Genomic DNA, 12,076 nt, shown 5'->3' with positions numbered 1-12,076 from the left:
ATCCCCCCCTTGGGCTGGAGGAGTCTACACATAACCCAGGATGGGTCGGTTTCCCTTGTCACGGGGACTTACATAATCAGGGGTGTGAGGGACCGCATTTGTGGGACTACCTCCCTGACTCCCTGTCTGTGACTGGCCCGAGGGCCTTCTGAGTTTAGAATTATTCGGTGCAGGCAGGTTTTTATGCCCCCCATCTCCATCTCCAAATCTAAAATTGGGGCAACCTTTACTTGTGCCACCTTTGCAGCGGCAGGGGTGCTGGTCGATTTGGGGCTTTTCTGAGCGTTATTTTTATTTTCTATGGGCTTCTGCACCTCATAGATCCAGGTAGCCTGTTCAATGACCCAGTCCAGTGATCTTTTCTCGTGAAAATCTCTCACCAGCTGGGTCATGATGTATTTGGGCAAAGCATGGAAAAACGTATTTACAAGCGCTTTACTGTCCGTGCGCACCTTTCTGGTAGCCTGCGCAAAGGCACGCTTCAATTCCTGGACAAATTCTTGTGGGGCCTGATCCTCCCCACATTGCAAATTGTAGGCTGCCTTGCGAGCTTCTTGGGGATTCCGGTGAACAGAAAAATGTTTCAAGATGGCTGCCCTACATGTGGTCCATCTTGGATGGTTTGGGTCCTCCACCCCCGCAAAGAAACTGGAGTATTCTGGGGAGAATGTCCATTTTACATACTGAATGCAGATATTGCTGTCCTTCAAATGGAAAGTCTCCATCATTTGCTCGTAAAGTTCCAAGTGTTCCCAAACAGAATACTTGGTGTTCTTGTGACAAGGGGTGATGACACTCCTTATTGCCTTAATCTGTTTTAAGGGGTCCTTAAGCAAGGACCTTTTTGCCTTATTGGCCTTTTTGGTTCGGGTAACGCTGGTCCATTCATCCTCTGACTCAGAAGCACTGCTCCCAGAGGTGCCTGTCTGATCTTCCAGGTTTTTCCGGATTCTGCGAGCCTGGGAATGGCTGGCAGAATGTGGGGACCTGGTCTCCTATGTCCTGTGACGCTCAGAGGAGTCTTCAGATCCCTCCTTGCTGCCAGGATTTGATGGGTACCCCCTCTACTGACCTAACTGGCCAGAGGTTTTCAGGATGCCCTTAGTGGGCCTACTCTCCCCACTAAATTGCACTGTACTTAGGTGCCCATAAACAGATGCCCGCCCATCCATTCCTGGGTGGTACTGGCCTATGAGCCCCATACTTTTGGCTGGATAGTAATCTGCCATCCCTGTGGCCCTGTGCTCATGTGCACCAGGGGACATGGGGGTGGCAGAATCCAGGGACTGGGAGAGGTGAAGGCCTCTGGTACTGGGGCTCATGAGGTTATGCTCAGGTGTTTCCCTTTCCCAGCGAACCTCATCTCTATCAGCCCCTGCTCCCTGTTGCCATGCAAGAGCCTGTGCTTTCAATTCCTCAGTCAAGGCCTTACTAGACTCTATCAGTCTCTCCTGCATGGCTACCTGTTGCTGGAGCCTATCATTGTCCTGGCAGAGAGCCTCATTCTCTCTCTGTGCTTCCTGGTTGGTACTGGAGTACTGGGCCAGTCTTTGCTGCAGGGGAGTTACCTCCTGAGTCCCATCCCCAATGGCCTGTTCCTTTCTTGCTCTTGCCAGAGCATCTTCCACCCTCCTGGTGTGCTCTAACAAGTTCTGATGCTCTTTTTGGCGGTCACACAGTCCCTGGAGGGCCAAGTGATTTTCTTCAATTTTTCTTTTTAAGTGGCAGACTTCCTGGCCTAAGGTGTCCCTTTCCTGACTAAGAGCCTGCATCTGTGCCGCCAGGTCGTCCTTCTGCCTTTGAAAGGTACCAGCTTTCTGGCGCTCCTCCTCAAATTCTGTCTGGTTATCTAGGTCTTTCTGAATCAGTTTGTTGCTCTCTGCCTTCTCCCTATCTAGTTGGCTTTGCAAGGTGACTACCTGCCCTGCGCATGCCCTATTGAAGTCCAGTTGTTGCTCCAGCTTTTTCTGGCTCTGCAGTAGGGCGTCCAAACCTTCTTGGTACTCCTTCAGCAAGGCCAGAAATCTGGTATCCTGGTCAGACTTTTCCTTTTGCAGGATACCCATATCCTCTTTTATTTTAATGATATACTGCCTACTATCATTTTCTGACTCCTGGCTCCTCTGCAGCCTCTGCTCGGAAGATACCAGGTCAGATTGGGCCTTCTCTAATGCCATCTGTTGCCTATTTGCCAGATCTTGGCCTTCAGCACATTTGTCCTGTCTGGCTCCCATATATAAATACAAATATGCCGCTATCCTAACAATCTTGTTGTGCTCATCTTTGGCCTTAGGGGCCATGTATAGTTCACTCAGGGCCACGTGTAAGGGACCCTGATCTTTCCAGATGTCTAACCCAGTCGCATTGACCTGTTGTGTGATCGCCTGCAGCCACACATTCTGGTCCTGTTCTACCATTCACCTCTCACAAACAGTTTATGTAAGAGGTGCTCTCTAGCTATCTTCATATCTACCAATGTCGTAATTCTGGAAATTGATTTCCTTCCTGACTTACAGAAGTTTGTATTTTATTTTGCAAAACAGACCGTCTCCTTAGAGAGTCCTTCTTTTGAGGGGTGATTATACAGTGTAACACAGCATGGTGATCCAACAGGATTTATGTATCCTGTCAGTTAGCACACTGTATTAAGCTGCACAAGCGGTAGATCTAATCCAGACGTCCCGGCTCGAGCCCCCACTCTGTTAAGCAACTTCAATTCAGCACTCCAACTGAGTCAATGCCTAGTCTGGGATGTCCAAGGGAAGCCCTTGTTTATATATTTTTATGACAAGTTATGATCTGCATGATAACCCTTCTATAACACCCCTCTCTTTGAATCCCCCTGACCTCACTGAGCCAAGAAGTAGGTTTGTTTTGCAAATTAAAAGATTTACTTTACAAATTAAACAATATATATATATCACTTTTATAAATGAATTAATATTTGATAGCACACTTATGAATATGACAGTGATCAACAATGGATATTATTATACTATCACACTTTTTTAATTACTTAAGAGTTGGTATAGAGAGGATAAAGTAGCTGAGAATGCTTTTATGGGTTCAAGGAAATGTAATGATGGAAAGGAATGCAGCACAGAAATAACTGAGATGGTTTCCACAAGAGATAATATAATCACTTTTCCCCTTTTGACAATTCACTCCCCCCCTATGCAATATAAGGAGATGGAAGAAGAGCACATAATTTTCAGGAATACAATCAAATGCATTACCAATTCAGTTCCCCCCTAGCAAGCTTAGAGCAACCGGTATGCTTTTAAAACATGCAGAAATACTTTTGATGTGATTTGCAATGAAGTGAAAATATGCTAGAAATGATTTCAATTCCCTATAGGAGATTCAGGGTAGGTGATAGCTACTTAAGATTAGTTCAGGTCAACACTAGCAATGATTCATGAGGGATTATCAGGTTGAAAACGAATTTCAGTAATGGAAGCAAGAGACAGCTATTTTTTAACGTGTGGTGAGATTGAGTTAGTTTTCAATTCGCTGCACTTTTTCCAAGTGCGTAAAGCATGATTACGGAAAAACTATAAGGAGTAGAAAGTCGGTCTTAGGCTTGTTGGAAAGCTGAGGATCTTAGCTTTAAACTGAAAGTTAATCTCGTTCCTAGCACACGCGGTTCAAAAGATATGGATGATTTTGTGGAGGTAGATTTTCAGAAATAAAGTAAGATTCAAAAGGAAAATGACACTTTCACAGGTTTGAAATCACAGAATGGACACATGATTTCTATGTAATTCTAAATAGCTGGAAATGGTTTGAATTAGATTATTTTAAACTAAGAGATGACTATGCACAGTTCTGTGGGTATTCACTCTATAAATTTGAAATAGGCCGTCAAGATCTGGTCATGTTTGGGCTTCACTCTCCACTGACAGTCTCTGGTACCGGTTCTGCTCACAGCGATCTGGCCTGGGTCTCTGGTTTTGGCAAAAGTTCTGGCACTGCACAGCGGTCTGGGTCTGGTCTTCCATCGGCACTGCACGGCGGTCTGGATACAGCTCTGCTTTCTGGGTTCTGGCACAGGGTTCTAGGCCAGAATCAAACAGCTGTTGAATAGTTTGGTTAGGTTGCTGGATTCTGAGGCCTCTGAAGGATTCAGCTTGTGGACTAGGCCTCTCTGCTACAAGTTCTGAAGTCTGGATTCTAAGTTCTGGTTCTGGAGTCTTCTGGATTTGAAGTCTGCATTCTAAGTTCTGGTTCTGGAGTCTTATGGCAAAGCGCTTTGCAGGAACTCCGTTTGAACTGGGAAGTGAGTGTGTCTACCTGGATCTCAGTGGCTCTTTTTATGTCTTTTGAAAGTGGGTGGGAAGGCTGACATTCTATGCCCAACCCTCTGAGGATCCTGATAGGCTAGAAAATTCTTTGTCGCCTGACTGGGGAACAGAGTTGTGAGTCATCCGGCATCCTTTTAATGGCATACAGAAAGAACACTCCCCTTGTCACTTTGCACACAAATCTATTTTTGACTTAAACACATATTTATCTATGTACAATTTTTCTGATATTATATGTCCAGTTAACATATTTTCTGTAGCACCAAACTATCCGATCCCTGTCTTTGTAAGATGTGTCCACTTCTGAAAGACTTCTGCCCTTTTCATCCAGAACACAACCCCTAAACTTTTCCATAATTTACACAAATGTGCGCAAGGAATATGGCATCAGATGATGAAGTGTCAGATTTTTAACATACATACATTTGGAGTAAGACCCTATCTTCCGCTACTACCCCCCAGAACACACCACAGAGTCCTAACACCTCTTAAAATGTACACAAGAAAATCACAGGAATCATGATATTATTGATATATATTTTGACAATTCTGTACTATGAATTATCCATCTTTCAAAAATTATGCTCTGGCCCAGATGGGTGTGGTTTAGGTCCCAAAGCACATGGGGAATTCCTTGTTCGTCCCCGTTCCAAGCTCGGCTGGCTCACAGAGGCAGTGCCCCTCCCATTTCCTTCCGGAAGGAAGCCATTTACGACCCCCTGATTTAGCATTTGCCTGAGCCAAGGAAAGTTCATTGTTCTGTTTCCTGCAGTCTCAGGTACCCATCCCCTAATTCAATCAGAGAGGTGTAATATCCTTTTGGTGGGGGCAGGAGAAGACAGGCCAGGCCTGTGAATGCAGTTGCTGGGCAAGTTTCAACTCCTGTCGGGGGTAGCTTCCGGGCAGAATTCAATCTCTTTAAGCCAGGCTTCAGCCAAATGTCACTTTTATTCCAGTTTTTCTTCATTCAAATCAAACTTACAATTTTGACACATGCAGCTAGAACACTGAATCTAAGTTCAAAACTATGACATTTAAACAGTTGCAACCTATGTTACACTCAAAAGTAGGTCACTCATTTATTTTAAACATTTCGATTTTAGTGGCTTTAAGTCCAATTTCACTTAAGCTGCTGACATCCACACCTCAGCCAGTTTTGTTATGAACATTATTTTAGGCTCTTCATCTTTCCAGATTTGGTATGCACACAAGACTTCATTCTACCAGACGTCTGCTGGTGTTCAGTAAGATTTTTGAATATCTTGCAATGTTTGAAATAGGCACTTTCAGCTTGCCTTCAGAGAAACAAAGGTGATTTTAAAGCGCTTTTTGAGCTAACAGGTACTGCTGTTTTTCCTTTGGCACCACGTTTCACTCATGGCGCTTCTGGCCCCTCACGCTCGCACTGGTGGGTGGCAGGTCAGGCAACCATTTTGGTCTGCGCAAAAAATGCGCGGTTTTCCTGGATTCTGGCGCAAATGTGGGCTTTTCAGCCATCTTGGATTTTCTAAGCCCACGGCACCAAATGTTGTAGCATAATGATTCAAACGTGGGTCAAGACACCTGACAATGTAGTCAATGTGCAATTGCCAAAACAGCCCAGAGGGGTGGGGCAATGTAGCTTTCAGTTTGCTAAACGTGAGACGAGTAGTGTATATGCGACAGGTAATACTATGAAACCACTAATGAGCTCCTGGAGGTTCAGAATAAACCACTCCTGCTGCAAATCGCAATATATTACTTGGATGTGTGTGCAGGATAGAGCAACTGTTTGAGGGTGACAGGTATCTAGTTTACCTGAAATGTTTTGCCACTATATGCAGAAAAACAGAGCATCCCCTTTTTGTCTATAACACGTTTTCCTGCTGCGGAGCTTATGCTGCAGTTCAATAATTTGGGTTAGGGGAAGTGTGTTCTAGGGGACTGTTATTTCAACCTAATGCAGGGAGCACACTGTGTCTTCAGAGTTCTCTGCATTTTCTAAATAGGCTGCTTCTTTTGCTGCAGAGTCTGCTGTGCTGTTACCATAAGATGTTGGGTCTGTATTGTTACTGTGACTGCTGTGGGTGGGGCTAATACATCTGTTAGCCTGGAGAGTAGTACAACATGCTGCACGGGGGTACCATCTTGATTTCTTAAACCCTCTCCTGTGCCATTTGGGTAGGCCGGAGTAAACTGTGGATGTGACGTATGCTGAATATGAGTAAATGGAAGTGAGGCATGCTTGCGAGTGTTCTAATGCTGACATCAATGCTACCAGTTATGCTGCTTGTACTCCCCTGATTTAAGGCTAACTACTGCTGCTCCTCTGTGCCTCATTCCCGTGTTCTGATCAATCATTGATGAACCGTCAACAAAGAGCACCTTCCCTGCATCTAGTGCATCTTCCTTAACAAGGGTAATGTTATCAGTGGTGTCTTCATATGTAGCACAATCATGTGTTGTGTCACTTGGCTGTACTGGTTCTGCAATAAATGTTGCTGGATTAACAGTGTGGCACTTGACTATGTGAATGGAGGAGCTGGATGAAATCACTGCAGATCCTGATGCTCGTTGGGCGGTGAGAGTGGATTTTGACTTTTCTAGGATTGCAAAAAATTGCATGCTCTGCATGAAGGGTGACAGGGCATCCCATGGGGATAGAGGATAATTTCTGGAATGCAAACGCAGGGGCTGCCAGAGCCTGTTCACTTGGAAAATGTCTCTGCATGACTGGGTCTAGGAGACCGCTGTAATCAACCAGAGGCTTATGTCTCAGTGAGGTCCTCTGCGTGAGGACAGCTATCATCACCTGACCGTTGGAAAGTGAGAACAAAAATTATTGTTTTTTAATCTGGCATGGCTAGAGCTGAGGCACTGCTGATTGTTTTCATCGAATGATTCAATCATTTGATCTGTCTAGACAATGGGCCCGGTTGCTTTCTGTGCTTCTTTAGGCCCTTCCAGTAGTGGTTTGGTGTATGTTGAATAGTCAAATATCCATGCTCGACAGTAGTTACACAATCCTATAAACTGCTGCATCTGCTTAACTGTGGTAGGCTGTGGTGTGTTCTGTACATCTGTGGCCATTTGTGGTGTTATTCTTCTGCCTGGCAATTATATTATCCTCCCTCTTGCTTACAATACTGCAGTTTGTCTTTGCCCACTTTGAACCCCGATAAGGTGAGGACCAACTACTGTGGCACCAGTGGTCCAGGGATGAATATCTGGTTCTAAACCATCAATCAGCCTCACACCTCCAGTACACCAGAAGGGATCTGAACAGATTGGAACACAAGTACATTATAAACATCCTTGTCCAATTTTTAGTAACATGGACGGAACGGCAGGCTTATCTCGGGCAAGATTGTGGATTTTTTGTTAGTTGCAACACAGCAAAAATACAATTATTAACCATATGAAAGGGACTGTCCAGTCAAGGTTGTATACAAATATTGACTTTATTATTATTACAACAGACAGTTCTAGCACACTACAAAATACAACCCACACTGTAAAGGAACACAGAGGATGAACAGTTTCACCAAGGAAAGGGGTGCACTCTGGATACTGACAGGAGGCTAGTCAGTAAAGCAATCAGTCATAACTGAACAAGGTTATTTGGTTTCAGCACCAAGGTAGCAAAGGAGCAAGGAGTCGTAAATGTCACTAGGGGCTTTCAGAGATGGATCATGGGGACAGAACCACAATGTACCTGTTGCTTGAGATGTTCTTGATGCTCGACAGCTTCGAGTCAGTTCCAGGATGCTTTGCACCTCCTGCGACAGAGTTCAAGATGGGAGACAGCTGCATCTATCAGGCGGCAGGCAGTTCAGCAAGCGACCCTACATGATGGCGTGGGTCAAGAATCGTTGTCTCGGTGCTGGTTGGCAGATCTGGAATGCTGGTGGAGGCGACTCAGACAGTTTTAATGACTGCAGCGTGACAACAGTCAGTTGTGCAGTCAGTCGCGGTTCGAGGGATCGACTGCCTCGAAGATGTCCTTAAAAGATGGATGCAGGTTGATGCTTGTGTGGAACTCCTCCTAGCTTCTTTGCAGGGCTTGTTGCATCCTTTCAAGGCAGATGACCAAAACTGTGTAGAGTGTTTGCAGGCAGAAATTGCATGCTCTGCATGAAGGGTGACAGGGCATCCCATGGTGATAGTGGATAATTTCTGGATTGCAAACGCAGGGGCTGCCAGAGCCTGTTCACTTGGAAAATGTCTCTGCATGACTGGGTCTAGGAGACTGCTGTAATCAACCAGAGGCTTATGTCTCAGTGAGGTCCTCTGCGTGAGGACAGCTATCATCACCTGACCGTTGGAAAGTAAGAACAAAAAATATTGTTTTTTAATCTGGCATGGCTAGAGCTGAGGCACTGCTGATGGTTTTCATTGAATGATTCAATCATTTGATCTGTCCAGACAATGGGCCCGTTTGCTTTCTGTGCTTCTTTAGGCCCTTCCAGTAGTGGTTTGGTGTATGTTGAATAGTCAAATATCCATGCTCGACAGTAGTTACACAATCCGATAAACTGCTGCATCTGCTTAACTGTGGTAGGCTGTGGTGTGTTCTGTACTTCTGTGGCCATTTGTGGTGTTATTCTTCTGCCTGGCAATTATATTATCCTCCCACTTGCTTACAATACTGCAGTTTGTCTTTGCCCACTTTGAACCCCAATAAGGTGAGGACCAACTACTGGGGCACCAGTGGTCCAGGGATGAATATCTGGTTCTAAACCATCAATCAGCCTCACACCTCCAGTACACCAGAAGGGATCTGAACAGATTGGAACACAAGTACATTATAAACATCCTTATCCAATTTTTAGTAACGTGGACGGAACGGCAGGCTTATCTCGGGCAAGATTGTGGATTTTTTGTTAGTTGCAACACAGCGAAAATACAATTATTAACCATTATGAAAGGGACTGTCCAGTCAAGGTTGTATACAAATATTGACTTTATTATTATTACAACAGACAGTTCTAGCACACTACAAAATACAACCCACACTGTAAAGGAACACAGAGGACGAACAGTTTCACCAAGGAAAGGGGTGCAATCTGGATACTGACAGGAGGCTAGTCAGTAAAGCAATCAGTCATAACTGAACAAGGTTATTTGGTTTCAGCACCAAGGGAGCAAAGGAGCAAGGAGTCGTAAATGTCACTCGGGGCTTTCAGAGATGGATCATGGGGACAGAACCACAATTTACCTGTTGCTCGAGATGTTCTTGATGCTCGACAGCTTCGAGTCAGTTCCAGGATGCTTTGTACCTCCTGCGACAGAGTTCAAGATGGGAGACAGCTGCATCTATCAGGCGGCAGGCAGTTCAGCAAGCGACGCTACATGGTGGCGTGGGTCAAGAATCGTTGTTTCAGTGCTGGTTGGCAGAACTGGATTGCTGATCGAGGCGACTCAGACAGTTTTAATGACTGCAGCGTGACAACAGTCAGTGGTGCAGTCGGTCGCGGTTCGAGGGCTCGACTGCCTCGAAGATGTCCTTAAAAGATGGATGCAGGTTGATGCTTGTGTGGAACTCCTCCTAGCTTCTTTGCAGGGCTTGTTGCATCCTTTCAAGGCAGATGACCAAAGCTGTGTAGAGTGTTTGCAGGCAACTGTCTTGTTCTTTGTTCAGAGATTCTTTGACACTTCCCACCTAGGAAGTTTGCTGGCAGAACCTGGCAGGGCATGCTGTATGCTGGCTTGGTACCAGTTCTAGAGCTACTGGATGGGTCCTCTGAGTATGGTATCTCCTTCTGTTCCCTGGGAGATGTTTAGGGGATGGATCTTACTTCCCTCTTGGAAATCCTGGCTTTCCCTCACTGGCGGAATCTGTAAGGTAGACTGTACCTTCAGCCAGGGTCCAATGCTGAGTTCTTCTTTCCTGCTTCTGGTGAAGCCTTCAGAGAATCTGCTAAGTGAAGGGCTCAGCCCTCCTTTAAAGCCACATGGGCCTCAGTGATTGGTGCAGGCTAAGCATGCCTTAATTAACCAATCCTGGGTCCTACCAACAATCTTCTGTTATGCGTGATGTCAGGACCAGAGTGCTTTGCAACAGAAAAGGTAAGAGGTGACAACACCCATCTTCCTGTTTGTTGTAGATCAAAGTGTATCTCTGGTTAACTGAGCCCTTTGTGGCTCCTGATCAAAGTGTAGGTCTCCCTTGAGGTTTGTGATGAGAGCAGAATTTCTGTCGCCACTCATATCACATACTTTTCCTTCTGAAAGGGGTCCGCTCTGCAGTGGTTGCTATGGTAAATAATGGACCCAGACATGCCATTCACCGTCCTCCAGACAGAAGGCTGGGACCTAACTTCAAGTTGCATATCAAAGAGGTGTTAGTTTACCTGCCCATTGTTAAGTTCTGTGACCAGGTCTATTCAGGCCTGTTTCAATTAACTCTAATCAGTATGCGCCACCAGCATACAGAACTTAGACAATAGAACATGGTGGATCCATGTAACCTTTGATATTTAATTAGGCGGGCTTTGAGAGCAGGAAGTTGTTACCCTTCTCCTCTGGGTGTTTTCATGCACCCCTCACTGTCACCTGTCAAATAGATGTGACAGGGAGGACTGTGCCTGAAGGCTGTGTCTCTCAGAGTACACTGGACTATGTGTTGGTGTGGTGAGCAGGGAAAATGTGTGCGGATTAGCCCCACATATTTTTGGAGGTTGATCTCCCAACATTCATTTTCATTTTTTTTTTTAAAGAAAGCCCAGGTGAGTACTCACTCCCCGTGCAGATTGTCAAATTCCTCACAATCATTCCTACACTACTCTTCTGTCGTTTTGCAGGCCATGAGGGTGTCTACATACTGAATCACTGTGCTTTGTATGTGTAGGTTCCCTAGATCCATTTGCAACACCCTGTTAAAAATATTGTGAGACTTTCCTTGGGGAAAATGAGTGTGTTGGAATATTTGAACCCTATAGGTAAATGCTGTAATGCTGTTGGGACTCAGGGTGTAATGGGATGGAGAAAAATGCACTCTTGAGTCCTATAACAGTAAAATAGGTAGCTTCTGTGGGGATCGTACTGTGATGCTGGAAATGCATTGGAGGGACAGGGCCTCCATATCCTTCTCCTTTATTGCTTTATCATGTGTGTTCTGTCTTGTTTTCAATGCAGGAGTTCATGTGGCACTCTTGGCGGTGCGGCTCTTCCTCTTTTTGGTTTGGTGAACAGACCCTTGAGATACCCTTATGGCACCCACGGGTGGGACAAGGACCCTGTACTCCTAGTGTATGTTTTTGGGCACCTGTGTGTGGCCCACAGAGCAGGATATGGGCTGGTGGCAGCTCCATGCTGAATTTGACAGGTGCTCTGAGCATCCTCCATTTTGGGGATACCCAGGCCCTGCCATTGGAATCAGTTGATTCCTAATAGGAAGCAAGATGCCCCCTGTGGCCTCTTGCTTTCTATCGCCTGTTATCTTTTTTTCTGGAGTTCTGGGAAGCCCTGACTCTGTCCCGTCCCCCTGACTGGCTGTTGGGTGAAAGTTCCATGTATGGTATTGTGGGGAAGTCCAGGCCAGACTGGCTGGAGCTTTCCCAATGACTGTATGTTGTGGGTACGCCCATGGGGTGGGACCTGGGTGAATGGAGTGTGTGACGAATAGGCATTTCATGTTATGGGTGTCTAGTATCTGGTGTTTGACAAAATGACTAAGACAGCCCTGCCCGAAACTGGTATGAATGCAGTGTGGCGTGCTGAATGGCAGAGTGCTTGTCCGAATCCACCTTCCGTGCTGTGACTGTCTGGATGGAGAAGAATGGCCTGAATGC

This window comes from Ambystoma mexicanum, chromosome 4q, assembly GCF_040938575.1.
Source record: "Ambystoma mexicanum isolate Mex_15411 chromosome 4q, UKY_AmexF1_1, whole genome shotgun sequence".
In the NCBI taxonomy this organism is placed as follows: domain Eukaryota; kingdom Metazoa; phylum Chordata; class Amphibia; order Caudata; family Ambystomatidae; genus Ambystoma; species Ambystoma mexicanum.
The sequence above is the reverse complement of the archived record's forward strand: the minus strand, read 5'-3'. Positions refer to the sequence as shown.